Below are 23,257 nucleotides of genomic sequence, written 5' to 3' on the forward strand. Positions count from 1 at the left end.
GGGTTAAGGGCTGACTCAATGTGCTCTTCTGAGCCAGGCAGTTACACTGCGAATCTAAGGGCTGAGAAAAAGCGTTTATTTCGGGCTGAAAAACACGTTTTGAAAACTGTGTTGTTCCTGCCCTATAAGTTACACGGGGGTTACCAAAGTTGCCAAAACATGTTTATTTCTGCTGAAAAACACGTTTTGACAATTTCTGTACACTGGGGTTAAGGGCTGACTCAATGTGCTCTTCTGAGCCAGGCAGTTACACAGCAATTCTAAAGGCTGACAAAACGCGTTTATTTCGGGCTGAAAAACACGTTTTGAAAACTGTGTTGTTCCTGCCCTATAAGTTACATGGTGGTGACCAAAGTTGCCAAAACGTCTTTATTTCTGCTGAAAAACACGTTTTGACAATTTCTGAGCACTGGGGTTAAGGGCTGACTCAATCTGCTCTTCTGAGCCAGGCAGTTACACTGCGAATCTAAGGGCTGAGAAAAAGCGTTTATTTCGGGCTGAAAAACACGTTTTGAAAACTGTGTTGTTCCTACCCTATAAGTTACATGGGGGTTACCAAAGTTGCCAAAACATGTTTATTTCAGCTGAAAAACACGTTTTGACAATTTCTGTACACTGGGGTTAAGGGCTGACTCAATGTGCTCTTCTGAGCCAGGCAGTTACACAGCGATTCTAAGGGCTGACAAAACGCGTTTATTTCGGGCCGAAAAACACGTTTTGAAAACTGTGTTGTTCCTGCCCTATAAGTTACATGGGGGTTACCAAAGTTGCCAAAACATGTTTATTTCTGCTGAAAAACACGTTTTGACAATTTCTGTACACTGGGGTTAAGGGCTGACTCAATGTGCTCTTCTGAGCCAGGCAGTTACACTGCGATTCTAAGGGCTGACAAAACGCGTTTATTTCGGGCTGAAAAACACGTTTTGAAAACTGTGCTGTTCCTGCCCTATAAGTTACATGGTGGTGACCAAAGTTGCCAAAACGATCTTATTTCTGCTGAAAAACACGTTTTGACAATTTCTGAGCACTGGGGTTAAGGGCTGACTCAATGTGCTCTTCTGAGCCAGGCAGTTACACTGCGAATCTAAGGGCTGAGAAAAAGCGTTTATTTCGGGCTGAAAAACACGTTTTGAAAACTGTGCTGTTCCTGCCCTATAAGTTACATGGTGGTGACCAAAGTTGCCAAAACATGTTTATTTCTGCTGAAAAACACGTTTTGACAATTTCTGAGCACTGGGGTTAAGGGCTGACTCAGTGTGCTCTTCTGAGCCAGGCAGTTACACTGCGAATCTAAGGGCTGAGAAAAAGCGTTTATTTCGGGCTGAAAAACACGTTTTGAAAACTGTGTTGTTCCTACCCTATAAGTTACATGGGGGTTACCAAAGTTGCCAAAACATGTTTATTTCTGCTGAAAAACACGTTTTGACAATTTCTGTACACTGGGGTTAAGGGCTGACTCAATGTGCTCTTCTGAGCCAGGCAGTTACACTGCGATTCTAAGGGCTGACAAAACGCGTTTATTTCGGGCTGAAAAACACGTTTTGAAAACTGTGCTGTTCCTGCCCTATAAGTTACATGGTGGTGACCAAAGTTGCCAAAACGTCTTTATTTCTGCTGAAAAACACGTTTTGACATTTCTGAGCACTGGGGTTAAGGGCTGACTCAATGTGCTCTTCTGAGCCAGGCAGTTACACTGCGAATCTAAGGGCTGAGAAAAAGCGTTTATTTCGGGCTGAAAAACACGTTTTGAAAACTGTGTTGTTCCTGCCCTATAAGTTACACGGGGGTTACCAAAGTTGCCAAAACATGTTCATTTCTGCTGAAAAACACGTTTTGACAATTTCTGTACACTGGGGTTAAGGGCTGACTCAATGTGCTCTTCTGAGCCAGGCAGTTACACAGCGATTCTAAGGGCTGACAAAACGCGTTTATTTCGGGCTGAAAAACACGTTTTGAAAACTGTGCTGTTCCTGCCCTATAAGTTACATGGTGGTGACCAAAGTTGCCAAAACGTCTTTATTTCTGCTGAAAAACACGTTTTGACAATTTCTGAGCACTGGGGTTAAGGGCTGACTCAATGTGCTCTTCTGTGCCAGGCAGTTACACTGCGAATCTAAGGGCTGAGAAAAAGCGTTTATTTCGGGCTGAAAAACACGTTTTGAAAACTGTGTTGTTCCTACCCTATAAGTTACATGGAGGTTACCAAAGTTGCCAAAACATGTTTATTTCTGCTGAAAAACACATTTTGACAATTTCTGTACACTGGGGTTAAGGGCTGACTCAATGTGCTCTTCTGAGCCAGGCAGTTACACAGCGATTCTAAGGGCTGACAAAACGCGTTTATTTCGGGCTGAAAAACACGTTTTGAAAACTGTGTTGTTCCTGCCCTAAAAGTTACATGGTGGTGACCAAAGTTGCCAAAACGTGTTTATTTCTGCTGAAAAACACGATTTGACAATTTCTGAGCACTGGGGTTAAGGGCTGACTCAGTGTGCTCTTCTGAGCCAGGCAGTTACACAGCGATTCTAAGGGCTGACAAAACGCGTTTATTTCGGGCTGAAAAACACGTTTTGAAAACTGTGCTGTTCCTGCCCTATAAGTTACATGGAGGTTACCAAAGTTGCCAAAACATGTTTATTTCTGCTGAAAAACACATTTTGACAATTTCTGTACACTGGGGTTAAGGGCTGACTCAATGTGCTCTTCTGAGCCAGGCAGTTACACAGCGATTCTAAGGGCTGACAAAACGCGTTTATTTCGGGCTGAAAAACACGTTTTGAAAACTGTGTTGTTCCTGCCCTAAAAGTTACATGGTGGTGACCAAAGTTGCCAAAACGTGTTTATTTCTGCTGAAAAACACGATTTGACAATTTCTGAGCACTGGGGTTAAGGGCTGACTCAATGTGCTCTTCTGAGCCAGGCAGTTACACTGCGAATCTAAGGGCTGAGAAAAAGCGTTTATTTCGGGCTGAAAAACACGTTTTGAAAACTGTGCTGTTCCTGCCCTATAAGTTACATGGTGGTGACCAAAGTTGCCAAAACATGTTTATTTCTGCTGAAAAACACGTTTTGACAATTTCTGAGCACTGGGGTTAAGGGCTGACTCAATGTGCTCTTCTGAGCCAGGCAGTTACACAGCGATTCTAAGGGCTGACAAAACGCGTTTATTTCGGGCTGAAAAACACGTTTTGAAAACTGTGTTGTTCCTGCCCTATAAGTTACATGGTGGTGACCAAAGTTGCCAAAACATGTTTATTTCTGCTGAAAAACACGTTTTGACAATTTCTGAGCACTGGGGTTAAGGGCTGACTCAGTGTGCTCTTCTGAGCCAGGCAGTTACACTGCGAATCTAAGGGCTGAGAAAAAGCGTTTATTTCGGGCTGAAAAACACGTTTTGAAAACTGTGTTGTTCCTACCCTATAAGTTACATGGGGGTTACCAAAGTTGCCAAAACATGTTTATTTCTGCTGAAAAACACGTTTTGACAATTTCTGTACACTGGGGTTAAGGGCTGACTCAATGTGCTCTTCTGAGCCAGGCAGTTACACTGCGATTCTAAGGGCTGACGAAACGCGTTTATTTCGGGCTGAAAAACACGTTTTGAAAACTGTGCTGTTCCTGCCCTATAAGTTACATGGTGGTGACCAAAGTTGCCAAAACGATCTTATTTCTGCTGAAAAACACGTTTTGACAATTTCTGAGCACTGGGGTTAAGGGCTGACTCAATGTGCTCTTCTGAGCCAGGCAGTTACACTGCGAATCTAAGGGCTGAGAAAAAGCGTTTATTTCGGGCTGAAAAACACGTTTTGAAAACTGTGTTGTTCCTACCCTATAAGTTACATGGGGGTTACCAAAGTTGCCAAAACATGTTTATTTCTGCTGAAAAACACGTTTTGACAATTTCTGTACACTGGGGTTAAGGGCTGACTCAATGTGCTCTTCTGAGCCAGGCAGTTACACAGCGATTCTAAGGGCTGACAAAACGCGTTTATTTCGGGCTGAAAAACACGTTTTGAAAACTGTGTTGTTCCTGCCCTAAAAGTTACATGGTGGTGACCAAAGTTGCCAAAACGTGTTTATTTCTGCTGAAAAACACGATTTGACAATTTCTGAGCACTGGGGTTAAGGGCTGACTCAATGTGCTCTTCTGAGCCAGGCAGTTACACTGCGAATCTAAGGGCTGAGAAAAAGCGTTTATTTCGGGCTGAAAAACACGTTTTGAAAACTGTGCTGTTCCTGCCCTATAAGTTACATGGTGGTGACCAAAGTTGCCAAAACGTCTTTATTTCTGCTGAAAAACACGTTTTGACAATTTCTGAGCACTGGGGTTAAGGGCTGACTCAATGTGCTCTTCTGAGCCAAGCAGTTACACTGCGAATCTAAGGGCTGAGAAAAAGCGTTTATTTCGGGCTGAAAAACACGTTTTGAAAACTGTGTTGTTCCTGCCCTATAAGTTACACGGGGGTTACCAAAGTTGCCAAAACATGTTTATTTCTGCTGAAAAACACGTTTTGACAATTTCTGTACACTGGGGTTAAGGGCTGACTCAATGTGCTCTTCTGAGCCAGGCAGTTACACAGCGATTCTAAGGGCTGACAAAACGCGTTTATTTCGGGCTGAAAAACACGTTTTGAAAACTGTGCTGTTCCTGCCCTATAAGTTACATGGTGGTGACCAAAGTTGCCAAAACGTCTTTATTTCTGCTGAAAAACACGTTTTGACAATTTCTGAGCACTGGGGTTAAGGGCTGACTCAATGTGCTCTTCTGTGCCAGGCAGTTACACTGCGAATCTAAGGGCTGAGAAAAAGCGTTTATTTCGGGCTGAAAAACACGTTTTGAAAACTGTGTTGTTCCTACCCTATAGGTTACATGGAGGTTACCAAAGTTGCCAAAACATGTTTATTTCTGCTGAAAAACACATTTTGACAATTTCTGTACACTGGGGTTAAGGGCTGACTCAATGTGCTCTTCTGAGCCAGGCAGTTACACAGCGATTCTAAGGGCTGACAAAACGCGTTTATTTCGGGCTGAAAAACACGTTTTGAAAACTGTGTTGTTCCTGCCCTAAAAGTTACATGGTGGTGACCAAAGTTGCCAAAACGTGTTTATTTCTGCTGAAAAACACGATTTGACAATTTCTGAGCACTGGGGTTAAGGGCTGACTCAATGTGCTCTTCTGAGCCAGGCAGTTACACTGCGAATCTAAGGGCTGAGAAAAAGCGTTTATTTCGGGCTGAAAAACACGTTTTGAAAACTGTGCTGTTCCTGCCCTATAAGTTACATGGTGGTGACCAAAGTTGCCAAAACGTCTTTATTTCTGCTGAAAAACACGTTTTGACAATTTCTGAGCACTGGGGTTAAGGGCTGACTCAATGTGCTCTTCTGAGCCAAGCAGTTACACTGCGAATCTAAGGGCTGAGAAAAAGCGTTTATTTCGGGCTGAAAAACACGTTTTGAAAACTGTGTTGTTCCTGCCCTATAAGTTACACGGGGGTTACCAAAGTTGCCAAAACATGTTTATTTCTGCTGAAAAACACGTTTTGACAATTTCTGTACACTGGGGTTAAGGGCTGACTCAATGTGCTCTTCTGAGCCAGGCAGTTACACAGCGATTCTAAGGGCTGACAAAACGCGTTTATTTCGGGCTGAAAAACACGTTTTGAAAACTGTGCTGTTCCTGCCCTATAAGTTACATGGTGGTGACCAAAGTTGCCAAAACGTCTTTATTTCTGCTGAAAAACACGTTTTGACAATTTCTGAGCACTGGGGTTAAGGGCTGACTCAATGTGCTCTTCTGTGCCAGGCAGTTACACTGCGAATCTAAGGGCTGAGAAAAAGCGTTTATTTCGGGCTGAAAAACACGTTTTGAAAACTGTGTTGTTCCTACCCTATAGGTTACATGGAGGTTACCAAAGTTGCCAAAACATGTTTATTTCTGCTGAAAAACACATTTTGACAATTTCTGTACACTGGGGTTAAGGGCTGACTCAATGTGCTCTTCTGAGCCAGGCAGTTACACAGCGATTCTAAGGGCTGACAAAACGCGTTTATTTCGGGCTGAAAAACACGTTTTGAAAACTGTGTTGTTCCTGCCCTATAAGTTACATGGTGGTGACCAAAGTTGCCAAAACGATCTTATTTCTGCTGAAAAACACGTTTTGACAATTTCTGAGCACTGGGGTTAAGGGCTGACTCAATGTGCTCTTCTGAGCCAGGCAGTTACACTGCGAATCTAAGGGCTGAGAAAAAGCGTTTATTTCGGGCTGAAAAACACGTTTTGAAAACTGTGTTGTTCCTACCCTATAAGTTACATGGGGGTTACCAAAGTTGCCAAAACATGTTTATTTCTGCTGAAAAACACGTTTTGACAATTTCTGTACACTGGGGTTAAGGGCTGACTCAATGTGCTCTTCTGAGCCAGGCAGTTACACAGCGATTCTAAGGGCTGACAAAACGCGTTTATTTCGGGCTGAAAAACACGTTTTGAAAACTGTGCTGTTCCTGCCCTATAAGTTACATGGTGGTGACCAAAGTTGCCAAAACGTCTTTATTTCTGCTGAAAAACACGTTTTGACAATTTCTGAGCACTGGGGTTAAGGGCTGACTCAATGTGCTCTTCTGTGCCAGGCAGTTACACTGCGAATCTAAGGGCTGAGAAAAAGCGTTTATTTCGGGCTGAAAAACACGTTTTGAAAACTGTGTTGTTCCTACCCTATAAGTTACATGGGGGTTACCAAAGTTGCCAAAACATGTTTATTTCTGCTGAAAAACACATTTTGACAATTTCTGTACACTGGGGTTAAGGGCTGACTCAATGTGCTCTTCTGAGCCAGGCAGTTACACAGCGATTCTAAGGGCTGACAAAACGCGTTTATTTCGGGCTGAAAAACACGTTTTGAAAACTGTGTTGTTCCTGCCCTAAAAGTTACATGGTGGTGACCAAAGTTGCCAAAACGTGTTTATTTCTGCTGAAAAACACGATTTGACAATTTCTGAGCACTGGGGTTAAGGGCTGACTCAATGTGCTCTTCTGAGCCAGGCAGTTACACTGCGAATCTAAGGGCTGAGAAAAAGCGTTTATTTCGGGCTGAAAAACACGTTTTGAAAACTGTGCTGTTCCTGCCCTATAAGTTACATGGTGGTGACCAAAGTTGCCAAAACGTCTTTATTTCTGCTGAAAAACACGTTTTGACAATTTCTGAGCACTGGGGTTAAGGGCTGACTCAATGTGCTCTTCTGAGCCAGGCAGTTACACTGCGAATCTAAGGGCTGAGAAAAAGCGTTTATTTCGGGCTGAAAAACACGTTTTGAAAACTGTGTTGTTCCTGCCCTATAAGTTACACGGGGGTTACCAAAGTTGCCAAAACATGTTTATTTCTGCTGAAAAACACGTTTTGACAATTTCTGTACACTGGGGTTAAGGGCTGACTCAATGTGCTCTTCTGAGCCAGGCAGTTACACAGCGATTCTAAGGGCTGACAAAACGCGTTTATTTCGGGCTGAAAAACACGTTTTGAAAACTGTGCTGTTCCTGCCCTATAAGTTACATGGTGGTGACCAAAGTTGCCAAAACGTCTTTATTTCTGCTGAAAAACACGTTTTGACAATTTCTGAGCACTGGGGTTAAGGGCTGACTCAATGTGCTCTTCTGTGCCAGGCAGTTACACTGCGAATCTAAGGGCTGAGAAAAAGCGTTTATTTCGGGCTGAAAAACACGTTTTGAAAACTGTGTTGTTCCTACCCTATAAGTTACATGGAGGTTACCAAAGTTGCCAAAACATGTTTATTTCTGCTGAAAAACACATTTTGACAATTTCTGTACACTGGGGTTAAGGGCTGACTGAATGTGCTCTTCTGAGCCAGGCAGTTACACAGCGATTCTAAGGGCTGAGAAAAAGCGTTTATTTCGGGCTGAAAAACACGTTTTGAAAACTGTGTTGTTCCTACCCTATAAGTTACATGGGGGTTACCAAAGTTGCCAAAACATGTTTATTTCTGCTGAAAAACACATTTTGACAATTTCTGTACACTGGGGTTAAGGGCTGACTCAATGTGCTCTTCTGAGCCAGGCAGTTACACAGCGATTCTAAGGGCTGACAAAACGCGTTTATTTCGGGCCGAAAAACACGTTTTGAAAACTGTGTTGTTCCTGCCCTATAAGTTACATGGGGGTTACCAAAGTTGCCAAAACATGTTTATTTCTGCTGAAAAACACGTTTTGACAATTTCTGTACACTGGGGTTAAGGGCTGACTCAATGTGCTCTTCTGAGCCAGGCAGTTACACTGCGATTCTAAGGGCTGACAAAACGCGTTTATTTCGGGCTGAAAAACACGTTTTGAAAACTGTGCTCTTCCTGCCCTATAAGTTACATGGTGGTGACCAAAGTTGCCAAAACGATCTTATTTCTGCTGAAAAACACGTTTTGACAATTTCTGAGCACTGGGGTTAAGGGCTGACTCAATGTGCTCTTCTGAGCCAGGCAGTTACACTGTGAATCTAAGGGCTGAGAAAAAGCGTTTATTTCGGGCTGAAAAACACGTTTTGAAAACTGTGCTGTTCCTGCCCTATAAGTTACATGGTGGTGACCAAAGTTGCCAAAACATGTTTATTTCTGCTGAAAAACACGTTTTGACAATTTCTGAGCACTGGGGTTAAGGGCTGACTCAGTGTGCTCTTCTGAGCCAGGCAGTTACACTGCGAATCTAAGGGCTGAGAAAAAGCGTTTATTTCGGGCTGAAAAACACGTTTTGAAAACTGTGTTGTTCCTACCCTATAAGTTACATGGGGGTTACCAAAGTTGCCAAAACATGTTTATTTCTGCTGAAAAACACGTTTTGACAATTTCTGTACACTGGGGTTAAGGGCTGACTCAATGTGCTCTTCTGAGCCAGGCAGTTACACTGCGATTCTAAGGGCTGACAAAACGCGTTTATTTCGGGCTGAAAAACACGTTTTGAAAACTGTGCTGTTCCTGCCCTATAAGTTACATGGTGGTGACCAAAGTTGCCAAAACGTCTTTATTTCTGCTGAAAAACACGTTTTGACATTTCTGAGCACTGGGGTTAAGGGCTGACTCAATGTGCTCTTCTGAGCCAGGCAGTTACACTGCGAATCTAAGGGCTGAGAAAAAGCGTTTATTTCGGGCTGAAAAACACGTTTTGAAAACTGTGTTGTTCCTGCCCTATAAGTTACACGGGGGTTACCAAAGTTGCCAAAACATGTTCATTTCTGCTGAAAAACACGTTTTGACAATTTCTGTACACTGGGGTTAAGGGCTGACTCAATGTGCTCTTCTGAGCCAGGCAGTTACACAGCGATTCTAAGGGCTGACAAAACGCGTTTATTTCGGGCTGAAAAACACGTTTTGAAAACTGTGCTGTTCCTGCCCTATAAGTTACATGGTGGTGACCAAAGTTGCCAAAACGTCTTTATTTCTGCTGAAAAACACGTTTTGACAATTTCTGAGCACTGGGGTTAAGGGCTGACTCAATGTGCTCTTCTGTGCCAGGCAGTTACACTGCGAATCTAAGGGCTGAGAAAAAGCGTTTATTTCGGGCTGAAAAACACGTTTTGAAAACTGTGTTGTTCCTACCCTATAAGTTACATGGAGGTTACCAAAGTTGCCAAAACATGTTTATTTCTGCTGAAAAACACATTTTGACAATTTCTGTACACTGGGGTTAAGGGCTGACTCAATGTGCTCTTCTGAGCCAGGCAGTTACACAGCGATTCTAAGGGCTGACAAAACGCGTTTATTTCGGGCTGAAAAACACGTTTTGAAAACTGTGTTGTTCCTGCCCTAAAAGTTACATGGTGGTGACCAAAGTTGCCAAAACGTGTTTATTTCTGCTGAAAAACACGATTTGACAATTTCTGAGCACTGGGGTTAAGGGCTGACTCAGTGTGCTCTTCTGAGCCAGGCAGTTACACAGCGATTCTAAGGGCTGACAAAACGCGTTTATTTCGGGCTGAAAAACACGTTTTGAAAACTGTGCTGTTCCTGCCCTATAAGTTACATGGAGGTTACCAAAGTTGCCAAAACATGTTTATTTCTGCTGAAAAACACATTTTGACAATTTCTGTACACTGGGGTTAAGGGCTGACTCAATGTGCTCTTCTGAGCCAGGCAGTTACACAGCGATTCTAAGGGCTGACAAAACGCGTTTATTTCGGGCTGAAAAACACGTTTTGAAAACTGTGTTGTTCCTGCCCTAAAAGTTACATGGTGGTGACCAAAGTTGCCAAAACGTGTTTATTTCTGCTGAAAAACACGATTTGACAATTTCTGAGCACTGGGGTTAAGGGCTGACTCAATGTGCTCTTCTGAGCCAGGCAGTTACACTGCGAATCTAAGGGCTGAGAAAAAGCGTTTATTTCGGGCTGAAAAACACGTTTTGAAAACTGTGCTGTTCCTGCCCTATAAGTTACATGGTGGTGACCAAAGTTGCCAAAACATGTTTATTTCTGCTGAAAAACACGTTTTGACAATTTCTGAGCACTGGGGTTAAGGGCTGACTCAATGTGCTCTTCTGAGCCAGGCAGTTACACAGCGATTCTAAGGGCTGACAAAACGCGTTTATTTCGGGCTGAAAAACACGTTTTGAAAACTGTGTTGTTCCTGCCCTATAAGTTACATGGTGGTGACCAAAGTTGCCAAAACATGTTTATTTCTGCTGAAAAACACGTTTTGACAATTTCTGAGCACTGGGGTTAAGGGCTGACTCAGTGTGCTCTTCTGAGCCAGGCAGTTACACTGCGAATCTAAGGGCTGAGAAAAAGCGTTTATTTCGGGCTGAAAAACACGTTTTGAAAACTGTGTTGTTCCTACCCTATAAGTTACATGGGGGTTACCAAAGTTGCCAAAACATGTTTATTTCTGCTGAAAAACACGTTTTGACAATTTCTGTACACTGGGGTTAAGGGCTGACTCAATGTGCTCTTCTGAGCCAGGCAGTTACACTGCGATTCTAAGGGCTGACGAAACGCGTTTATTTCGGGCTGAAAAACACGTTTTGAAAACTGTGCTGTTCCTGCCCTATAAGTTACATGGTGGTGACCAAAGTTGCCAAAACGATCTTATTTCTGCTGAAAAACACGTTTTGACAATTTCTGAGCACTGGGGTTAAGGGCTGACTCAATGTGCTCTTCTGAGCCAGGCAGTTACACTGCGAATCTAAGGGCTGAGAAAAAGCGTTTATTTCGGGCTGAAAAACACGTTTTGAAAACTGTGTTGTTCCTACCCTATAAGTTACATGGGGGTTACCAAAGTTGCCAAAACATGTTTATTTCTGCTGAAAAACACGTTTTGACAATTTCTGTACACTGGGGTTAAGGGCTGACTCAATGTGCTCTTCTGAGCCAGGCAGTTACACAGCGATTCTAAGGGCTGACAAAACGCGTTTATTTCGGGCTGAAAAACACGTTTTGAAAACTGTGTTGTTCCTGCCCTAAAAGTTACATGGTGGTGACCAAAGTTGCCAAAACGTGTTTATTTCTGCTGAAAAACACGATTTGACAATTTCTGAGCACTGGGGTTAAGGGCTGACTCAATGTGCTCTTCTGAGCCAGGCAGTTACACTGCGAATCTAAGGGCTGAGAAAAAGCGTTTATTTCGGGCTGAAAAACACGTTTTGAAAACTGTGCTGTTCCTGCCCTATAAGTTACATGGTGGTGACCAAAGTTGCCAAAACGTCTTTATTTCTGCTGAAAAACACGTTTTGACAATTTCTGAGCACTGGGGTTAAGGGCTGACTCAATGTGCTCTTCTGAGCCAAGCAGTTACACTGCGAATCTAAGGGCTGAGAAAAAGCGTTTATTTCGGGCTGAAAAACACGTTTTGAAAACTGTGTTGTTCCTGCCCTATAAGTTACACGGGGGTTACCAAAGTTGCCAAAACATGTTTATTTCTGCTGAAAAACACGTTTTGACAATTTCTGTACACTGGGGTTAAGGGCTGACTCAATGTGCTCTTCTGAGCCAGGCAGTTACACAGCGATTCTAAGGGCTGACAAAACGCGTTTATTTCGGGCTGAAAAACACGTTTTGAAAACTGTGCTGTTCCTGCCCTATAAGTTACATGGTGGTGACCAAAGTTGCCAAAACGTCTTTATTTCTGCTGAAAAACACGTTTTGACAATTTCTGAGCACTGGGGTTAAGGGCTGACTCAATGTGCTCTTCTGTGCCAGGCAGTTACACTGCGAATCTAAGGGCTGAGAAAAAGCGTTTATTTCGGGCTGAAAAACACGTTTTGAAAACTGTGTTGTTCCTACCCTATAGGTTACATGGAGGTTACCAAAGTTGCCAAAACATGTTTATTTCTGCTGAAAAACACATTTTGACAATTTCTGTACACTGGGGTTAAGGGCTGACTCAATGTGCTCTTCTGAGCCAGGCAGTTACACAGCGATTCTAAGGGCTGACAAAACGCGTTTATTTCGGGCTGAAAAACACGTTTTGAAAACTGTGTTGTTCCTGCCCTAAAAGTTACATGGTGGTGACCACAGTTGCCAAAACGTGTTTATTTCTGCTGAAAAACACGATTTGACAATTTCTGAGCACTGGGGTTAAGGGCTGACTCAGTGTGCTCTTCTGAGCCAGGCAGTTACACAGCGATTCTAAGGGCTGACAAAACGCGTTTATTTCGGGCTGAAAAACACGTTTTGAAAACTGTGCTGTTCCTGCCCTATAAGTTACATGGAGGTTACCAAAGTTGCCAAAACATGTTTATTTCTGCTGAAAAACACATTTTGACAATTTCTGTACACTGGGGTTAAGGGCTGACTCAATGTGCTCTTCTGAGCCAGGCAGTTACACAGCGATTCTAAGGGCTGACAAAACGCGTTTATTTCGGGCTGAAAAACACGTTTTGAAAACTGTGTTGTTCCTGCCCTAAAAGTTACATGGTGGTGACCAAAGTTGCCAAAACGTGTTTATTTCTGCTGAAAAACACGATTTGACAATTTCTGAGCACTGGGGTTAAGGGCTGACTCAATGTGCTCTTCTGAGCCAGGCAGTTACACTGCGAATCTAAGGGCTGAGAAAAAGCGTTTATTTCGGGCTGAAAAACACGTTTTGAAAACTGTGCTGTTCCTGCCCTATAAGTTACATGGTGGTGACCAAAGTTGCCAAAACGTCTTTATTTCTGCTGAAAAACACGTTTTGACAATTTCTGAGCACTGGGGTTAAGGGCTGACTCAATGTGCTCTTCTGAGCCAAGCAGTTACACTGCGAATCTAAGGGCTGAGAAAAAGCGTTTATTTCGGGCTGAAAAACACGTTTTGAAAACTGTGTTGTTCCTGCCCTATAAGTTACACGGGGGTTACCAAAGTTGCCAAAACATGTTTATTTCTGCTGAAAAACACGTTTTGACAATTTCTGTACACTGGGGTTAAGGGCTGACTCAATGTGCTCTTCTGAGCCAGGCAGTTACACAGCGATTCTAAGGGCTGACAAAACGCGTTTATTTCGGGCTGAAAAACACGTTTTGAAAACTGTGCTGTTCCTGCCCTATAAGTTACATGGTGGTGACCAAAGTTGCCAAAACGTCTTTATTTCTGCTGAAAAACACGTTTTGACAATTTCTGAGCACTGGGGTTAAGGGCTGACTCAATGTGCTCTTCTGTGCCAGGCAGTTACACTGCGAATCTAAGGGCTGAGAAAAAGCGTTTATTTCGGGCTGAAAAACACGTTTTGAAAACTGTGTTGTTCCTACCCTATAGGTTACATGGAGGTTACCAAAGTTGCCAAAACATGTTTATTTCTGCTGAAAAACACATTTTGACAATTTCTGTACACTGGGGTTAAGGGCTGACTCAATGTGCTCTTCTGAGCCAGGCAGTTACACAGCGATTCTAAGGGCTGACAAAACGCGTTTATTTCGGGCTGAAAAACACGTTTTGAAAACTGTGTTGTTCCTGCCCTATAAGTTACATGGTGGTGACCAAAGTTGCCAAAACGATCTTATTTCTGCTGAAAAACACGTTTTGACAATTTCTGAGCACTGGGGTTAAGGGCTGACTCAATGTGCTCTTCTGAGCCAGGCAGTTACACTGCGAATCTAAGGGCTGAGAAAAAGCGTTTATTTCGGGCTGAAAAACACGTTTTGAAAACTGTGTTGTTCCTACCCTATAAGTTACATGGGGGTTACCAAAGTTGCCAAAACATGTTTATTTCTGCTGAAAAACACGTTTTGACAATTTCTGTACACTGGGGTTAAGGGCTGACTCAATGTGCTCTTCTGAGCCAGGCAGTTACACAGCGATTCTAAGGGCTGACAAAACGCGTTTATTTCGGGCTGAAAAACACGTTTTGAAAACTGTGCTGTTCCTGCCCTATAAGTTACATGGTGGTGACCAAAGTTGCCAAAACGTCTTTATTTCTGCTGAAAAACACGTTTTGACAATTTCTGAGCACTGGGGTTAAGGGCTGACTCAATGTGCTCTTCTGTGCCAGGCAGTTACACTGCGAATCTAAGGGCTGAGAAAAAGCGTTTATTTCGGGCTGAAAAACACGTTTTGAAAACTGTGTTGTTCCTACCCTATAAGTTACATGGGGGTTACCAAAGTTGCCAAAACATGTTTATTTCTGCTGAAAAACACATTTTGACAATTTCTGTACACTGGGGTTAAGGGCTGACTCAATGTGCTCTTCTGAGCCAGGCAGTTACACAGCGATTCTAAGGGCTGACAAAACGCGTTTATTTCGGGCTGAAAAACACGTTTTGAAAACTGTGTTGTTCCTGCCCTAAAAGTTACATGGTGGTGACCAAAGTTGCCAAAACGTGTTTATTTCTGCTGAAAAACACGATTTGACAATTTCTGAGCACTGGGGTTAAGGGCTGACTCAATGTGCTCTTCTGAGCCAGGCAGTTACACTGCGAATCTAAGGGCTGAGAAAAAGCGTTTATTTCGGGCTGAAAAACACGTTTTGAAAACTGTGCTGTTCCTGCCCTATAAGTTACATGGTGGTGACCAAAGTTGCCAAAACGTCTTTATTTCTGCTGAAAAACACGTTTTGACAATTTCTGAGCACTGGGGTTAAGGGCTGACTCAATGTGCTCTTCTGAGCCAGGCAGTTACACTGCGAATCTAAGGGCTGAGAAAAAGCGTTTATTTCGGGCTGAAAAACACGTTTTGAAAACTGTGTTGTTCCTGCCCTATAAGTTACACGGGGGTTACCAAAGTTGCCAAAACATGTTTATTTCTGCTGAAAAACACGTTTTGACAATTTCTGTACACTGGGGTTAAGGGCTGACTCAATGTGCTCTTCTGAGCCAGGCAGTTACACAGCGATTCTAAGGGCTGACAAAACGCGTTTATTTCGGGCTGAAAAACACGTTTTGAAAACTGTGCTGTTCCTGCCCTATAAGTTACATGGTGGTGACCAAAGTTGCCAAAACGTCTTTATTTCTGCTGAAAAACACGTTTTGACAATTTCTGAGCACTGGGGTTAAGGGCTGACTCAATGTGCTCTTCTGTGCCAGGCAGTTACACTGCGAATCTAAGGGCTGAGAAAAAGCGTTTATTTCGGGCTGAAAAACACGTTTTGAAAACTGTGTTGTTCCTACCCTATAAGTTACATGGAGGTTACCAAAGTTGCCAAAACATGTTTATTTCTGCTGAAAAACACATTTTGACAATTTCTGTACACTGGGGTTAAGGGCTGACTGAATGTGCTCTTCTGAGCCAGGCAGTTACACAGCGATTCTAAGGGCTGAGAAAAAGCGTTTATTTCGGGCTGAAAAACACGTTTTGAAAACTGTGTTGTTCCTACCCTATAAGTTACATGGGGGTTACCAAAGTTGCCAAAACATGTTTATTTCTGCTGAAAAACACATTTTGACAATTTCTGTACACTGGGGTTAAGGGCTGACTCAATGTGCTCTTCTGAGCCAGGCAGTTACACAGCGATTCTAAGGGCTGACAAAACGCGTTTATTTCGGGCTGAAAAACACGTTTTGAAAACTGTGTTGTTCCTGCCCTAAAAGTTACATGGTGGTGACCAAAGTTGCCAAAACGTGTTTATTTCTGCTGAAAAACACGATTTGACAATTTCTGAGCACTGGGGTTAAGGGCTGACTCAATGTGCTCTTCTGAGCCAGGCAGTTACACTGCGAATCTAAGGGCTGAGAAAAAGCGTTTATTTCGGGCTGAAAAACACGTTTTGAAAACTGTGCTGTTCCTGCCCTATAAGTTACATGGTGGTGACCAAAGTTGCCAAAACGTCTTTATTTCTGCTGAAAAACACGTTTTGACAATTTCTGAGCACTGGGGTTAAGGGCTGACTCAATGTGCTCTTCTGAGCCAGGCAGTTACACTGCGAATCTAAGGGCTGAGAAAAAGCGTTTATTTCGGGCTGAAAAACACGTTTTGAAAACTGTGTTGTTCCTGCCCTATAAGTTACACGGGGGTTACCAAAGTTGCCAAAACATGTTTATTTCTGCTGAAAAACACGTTTTGACAATTTCTGTACACTGGGGTTAAGGGCTGACTCAATGTGCTCTTCTGAGCCAGGCAGTTACACAGCGATTCTAAGGGCTGACAAAACGCGTTTATTTCGGGCTGAAAAACACGTTTTGAAAACTGTGCTGTTCCTGCCCTACAAGTTACATGGTGGTGACCAAAGTTGCCAAAACGTCTTTATTTCTGCTGAAAAACACGTTTTGACAATTTCTGAGCACTGGGGTTAAGGGCTGACTCAATGTGCTCTTCTGTGCCAGGCAGTTACACTGCGAATCTAAGGGCTGAGAAAAAGCGTTTATTTCGGGCTGAAAAACACGTTTTGAAAAATGTGTTGTTCCTACCCTATAAGTTACATGGAGGTTACCAAAGTTGCCAAAACATGTTTATTTCTGCTGAAAAACACATTTTGACAATTTCTGTACACTGGGGTTAAGGGCTGACTCAATGTGCTCTTCTGAGCCAGGCAGTTACACAGCGATTCTAAGGGCTTACAAAACGCGTTTATTTCGGGCTGAAAAACACGTTTTGAAAACTGTGTTGTTCCTGCCCTAAAAGTTACATGGTGGTGACCAAAGTTGCCAAAACGTGTTTATTTCTGCTGAAAAACACGATTTGACAATTTCTGAGCACTGGGGTTAAGGGCTGACTCAGTGTGCTCTTCTGAGCCAGGCAGTTACACAGCGATTCTAAGGGCTGACAAAACGCGTTTATTTCGGGCTGAAAAACACGTTTTGAAAACTGTGCTGTTCCTGCCCTATAAGTTACATGGAGGTTACCAAAGTTGCCAAAACATGTTTATTTCTGCTGAAAAACACATTTTGACAATTTCTGTACACTGGGGTTAAGGGCTGACTCAATGTGCTCTTCTGAGCCAGGCAGTTACACAGCGATTCTAAGGGCTGACAAAACGCGTTTATTTCGGGCTGAAAAACACGTTTTGAAAACTGTGTTGTTCCTGCCCTAAAAGTTACATGGTGGTGACCAAAGTTGCCAAAACGTGTTTATTTCTGCTGAAAAACACGATTTGACAATTTCTGAGCACTGGGGTTAAGGGCTGACTCAATGTGCTCTTCTGAGCCAGGCAGTTACACTGCGAATCTAAGGGCTGAGAAAAAGCGTTTATTTCGGGCTGAAAAACACGTTTTGAAAACTGTGCTGTTCCTGCCCTATAAGTTACATGGTGGTGACCAAAGTTGCCAAAACATGTTTATTTCTGCTGAAAAACACGTTTTGACAATTTCTGAGCACTGGGGTTAAGGGCTGACTCAATGTGCTCTTCTGAGCCAGGCAGTTACACAGCGATTCTAAGGGCTGACAAAACGCGTTTATTTCGGGCTGAAAAACACGTTTTGAAAACTGTGTTGTTCCTGCCCTATAAGTTACATGGTGGTGACCAAAGTTGCCAAAACATGTTTATTTCTGCTGAAAAACACGTTTTGACAATTTCTGAGCACTGGGGTTAAGGGCTGACTCAGTGTGCTCTTCTGAGCCAGGCAGTTACACTGCGAATCTAAGGGCTGAGAAAAAGCGTTTATTTCGGGCTGAAAAACACGTTTTGAAAACTGTGTTGTTCCTACCCTATAAGTTACATGGGGGTTACCAAAGTTGCCAAAACATGTTTATTTCTGCTGAAAAACACGTTTTGACAATTTCTGTACACTGGGGTTAAGGGCTGACTCAATGTGCTCTTCTGAGCCAGGCAGTTACACTGCGATTCTAAGGGCTGACAAAACGCGTTTATTTCGGGCTGAAAAACACGTTTTGAAAACTGTGCTGTTCCTGCCCTATAAGTTACATGGTGGTGACCAAAGTTGCCAAAACGATCTTATTTCTGCTGAAAAACACGTTTTGACAATTTCTGAGCACTGGGGTTAAGGGCTGACTCAATGTGCTCTTCTGAGCCAGGCAGTTACACTGCGAATCTAAGGGCTGAGAAAAAGCGTTTATTTCGGGCTGAAAAACACGTTTTGAAAACTGTGTTGTTCCTACCCTATAAGTTACATGGGGGTTACCAAAGTTGCCAAAACATGTTTATTTCTGCTGAAAAACACGTTTTGACAATTTCTGTACACTGGGGTTAAGGGCTGACTCAATGTGCTCTTCTGAGCCAGGCAGTTACACAGCGATTCTAAGGGCTGACAAAACGCGTTTATTTCGGGCTGAAAAACACGTTTTGAAAACTGTGCTGTTCCTGCCCTATAAGTTACATGGTGGTGACCAAAGTTGCCAAAACGTCTTTATTTCTGCTGAAAAACACGTTTTGACAATTTCTGAGCACTGGGGTTAAGGGCTGACTCAATGTGCTCTTCTGTGCCAGGCAGTTACACTGCGAATCTAAGGGCTGAGAAAAAGCGTTTATTTCGGGCTGAAAAACACGTTTTGAAAACTGTGTTGTTCCTACCCTATAAGTTACATGGGGGTTACCAAAGTTGCCAAAACATGTTTATTTCTGCTGAAAAACACATTTTGACAATTTCTGTACACTGGGGTTAAGGGCTGACTCAATGTGCTCTTCTGAGCCAGGCAGTTACACAGCGATTCTAAGGGCTGACAAAACGCGTTTATTTCGGGCTGAAAAACACGTTTTGAAAACTGTGTTGTTCCTGCCCTAAAAGTTACATGGTGGTGACCAAAGTTGCCAAAACGTGTTTATTTCTGCTGAAAAACACGATTTGACAATTTCTGAGCACTGGGGTTAAGGGCTGACTCAATGTGCTCTTCTGAGCCAGGCAGTTACACTGCGAATCTAAGGGCTGAGAAAAAGCGTTTATTTCGGGCTGAAAAACACGTTTTGAAAACTGTGCTGTTCCTGCCCTATAAGTTACATGGTGGTGACCAAAGTTGCCAAAACGATCTTATTTCTGCTGAAAAACACGTTTTGACAATTTCTGAGCACTGGGGTTAAGGGCTGACTCAATGTGCTCTTCTGAGCCAGGCAGTTACACTGCGAATCTAAGGGCTGAGAAAAAGCGTTTATTTCGGGCTGAAAAACACGTTTTGAAAACTGTGTTGTTCCTGCCCTATAAGTTACACGGGGGTTACCAAAGTTGCCAAAACATGTTTATTTCTGCTGAAAAACACGTTTTGACAATTTCTGTACACTGGGGTTAAGGGCTGACTCAATGTGCTCTTCTGAGCCAGGCAGTTACACAGCGATTCTAAGGGCTGACAAAACGCGTTTATTTCGGGCTGAAAAACACGTTTTGAAAACTGTGCTGTTCCTGCCCTATAAGTTACATGGTGGTGACCAAAGTTGCCAAAACGTCTTTATTTCTGCTGAAAAACACGTTTTGACAATTTCTGAGCACTGGGGTTAAGGGCTGACTCAATGTGCTCTTCTGTGCCAGGCAGTTACACTGCGAATCTAAGGGCTGAGAAAAAGCGTTTATTTCGGGCTGAAAAACACGTTTTGAAAACTGTGTTGTTCCTACCCTATAAGTTACATGGAGGTTACCAAAGTTGCCAAAACATGTTTATTTCTGCTGAAAAACACATTTTGACAATTTCTGTACACTGGGGTTAAGGGCTGACTCAATGTGCTCTTCTGAGCCAGGCAGTTACACAGCGATTCTAAGGGCTGACAAAACGCGTTTATTTCGGGCTGAAAAACACGTTTTGAAAACTGTGTTGTTCCTGCCCTAAAAGTTACATGGTGGTGACCAAAGTTGCCAAAACGTGTTTATTTCTGCTGAAAAACACGATTTGACAATTTCTGAGCACTGGGGTTAAGGGCTGACTCAGTGTGCTCTTCTGAGCCAGGCAGTTACACAGCGATTCTAAGGGCTGACAAAACGCGTTTATTTCGGGCTGAAAAACACGTTTTGAAAACTGTGCTGTTCCTGCCCTATAAGTTACATGGAGGTTACCAAAGTTGCCAAAACATGTTTATTTCTGCTGAAAAACACATTTTGACAATTTCTGTACACTGGGGTTAAGGGCTGACTCAATGTGCTCTTCTGAGCCAGGCAGTTACACAGCGATTCTAAGGGCTGACAAAACGCGTTTATTTCGGGCTGAAAAACACGTTTTGAAAACTGTGTTGTTCCTGCCCTAAAAGTTACATGGTGGTGACCAAAGTTGCCAAAACGTGTTTATTTCTGCTGAAAAACACGATTTGACAATTTCTGAGCACTGGGGTTAAGGGCTGACTCAATGTGCTCTTCTGAGCCAGGCAGTTACACTGCGAATCTAAGGGCTGAGAAAAAGCGTTTATTTCGGGCTGAAAAACACGTTTTGAAAACTGTGCTGTTCCTGCCCTATAAGTTACATGGTGGTGACCAAAGTTGCCAAAACATGTTTATTTCTGCTGAAAAACACGTTTTGACAATTTCTGAGCACTGGGGTTAAGGGCTGACTCAATGTGCTCTTCTGAGCCAGGCAGTTACACAGCGATTCTAAGGGCTGAGAAAAAGCGTTTATTTCGGGCTGAAAAACACGTTTTGAAAACTGTGTTGTTCCTACCCTATAAGTTACATGGGGGTTACCAAAGTTGCCAAAACATGTTTATTTCTGCTGAAAAACACGTTTTGACAATTTCTGTACACTGGGGTTAAGGGCTGACTCAATGTGCTCTTCTGAGCCAGGCAGTTACACTGCGATTCTAAGGGCTGACAAAACGCGTTTATTTCGGGCTGAAAAACACGTTTTGAAAACTGTGCTGTTCCTGCCCTATAAGTTACATGGTGGTGACCAAAGTTGCCAAAACGATCTTATTTCTGCTGAAAAACACGTTTTGACAATTTCTGAGCACTGGGGTTAAGGGCTGACTCAATGTGCTCTTCTGAGCCAGGCAGTTACACTGCGAATCTAAGGGCTGAGAAAAAGCGTTTATTTCGGGCTGAAAAACACGTTTTGAAAACTGTGTTGTTCCTACCCTATAAGTTACATGGGGGTTACCAAAGTTGCCAAAACATGTTTATTTCTGCTGAAAAACACGTTTTGACAATTTCTGTACACTGGGGTTAAGGGCTGACTCAATGTGCTCTTCTGAGCCAGGCAGTTACACAGCGATTCTAAGGGCTGACAAAACGCGTTTATTTCGGGCTGAAAAACACGTTTTGAAAACTGTGCTGTTCCTGCCCTATAAGTTACATGGTGGTGACCAAAGTTGCCAAAACGTCTTTATTTCTGCTGAAAAACACGTTTTGACAATTTCTGAGCACTGGGGTTAAGGGCTGACTCAATGTGCTCTTCTGTGCCAGGCAGTTACACTGCGAATCTAAGGGCTGAGAAAAAGCGTTTATTTCGGGCTGAAAAACACGTTTTGAAAACTGTGTTGTTCCTACCCTATAAGTTACATGGGGGTTACCAAAGTTGCCAAAACATGTTTATTTCTGCTGAAAAACACATTTTGACAATTTCTGTACACTGGGGTTAAGGGCTGACTCAATGTGCTCTTCTGAGCCAGGCAGTTACACAGCGATTCTAAGGGCTGACAAAACGCGTTTATTTCGGGCTGAAAAACACGTTTTGAAAACTGTGTTGTTCCTGCCCTAAAAGTTACATGGTGGTGACCAAAGTTGCCAAAACGTGTTTATTTCTGCTGAAAAACACGATTTGACAATTTCTGAGCACTGGGGTTAAGGGCTGACTCAGTGTGCTCTTCTGAGCCAGGCAGTTACACAGCGATTCTAAGGGCTGACAAAACGCGTTTATTTCGGGCTGAAAAACACGTTTTGAAAACTGTGCTGTTCCTGCCCTATAAGTTACATGGAGGTTACCAAAGTTGCCAAAACATGTTTATTTCTGCTGAAAAACACATTTTGACAATTTCTGTACACTGGGGTTAAGGGCTGACTCAATGTGCTCTTCTGAGCCAGGCAGTTACACAGCGATTCTAAGGGCTGACAAAACGCGTTTATTTCGGGCTGAAAAACACGTTTTGAAAACTGTGTTGTTCCTGCCCTAAAAGTTACATGGTGGTGACCAAAGTTGCCAAAACGTGTTTATTTCTGCTGAAAAACACGATTTGACAATTTCTGAGCACTGGGGTTAAGGGCTGACTCAATGTGCTCTTCTGAGCCAGGCAGTTACACTGCGAATCTAAGGGCTGAGAAAAAGCGTTTATTTCGGGCTGAAAAACACGTTTTGAAAACTGTGCTGTTCCTGCCCTATAAGTTACATGGTGGTGACCAAAGTTGCCAAAACATGTTTATTTCTGCTGAAAAACACGTTTTGACAATTTCTGAGCACTGGGGTTAAGGGCTGACTCAATGTGCTCTTCTGAGCCAGGCAGTTACACAGCGATTCTAAGGGCTGACAAAACGCGTTTATTTCGGGCTGAAAAACACGTTTTGAAAACTGTGTTGTTCCTGCCCTATAAGTTACATGGTGGTGACCAAAGTTGCCAAAACATGTTTATTTCTGCTGAAAAACACGTTTTGACAATTTCTGAGCACTGGGGTTAAGGGCTGACTCAGTGTGCTCTTCTGAGCCAGGCAGTTACACTGCGAATCTAAGGGCTGAGAAAAAGCGTTTATTTCGGGCTGAAAGACACGTTTTGAAAACTGTGTTGTTCCTACCCTATAAGTTACATGGGGGTTACCAAAGTTGCCAAAACATGTTTATTTCTGCTGAAAAACACGTTTTGACAATTTCTGTACACTGGGGTTAAGGGCTGACTCAATGTGCTCTTCTGAGCCAGGCAGTTACACTGCGATTCTAAGGGCTGACAAAACGCGTTTATTTCGGGCTGAAAAACACGTTTTGAAAACTGTGCTGTTCCTGCCCTATAAGTTACATGGTGGTGACCAAAGTTGCCAAAACGATCTTATTTCTGCTGAAAAACACGTTT

The sequence above is a fragment of the Atractosteus spatula genome, chromosome 8 (genome assembly GCF_055471065.1).
Source record: "Atractosteus spatula isolate fAtrSpa1 chromosome 8, fAtrSpa1.hap1, whole genome shotgun sequence".
Taxonomy (NCBI): Eukaryota; Metazoa; Chordata; class Actinopteri; order Semionotiformes; family Lepisosteidae; genus Atractosteus; species Atractosteus spatula.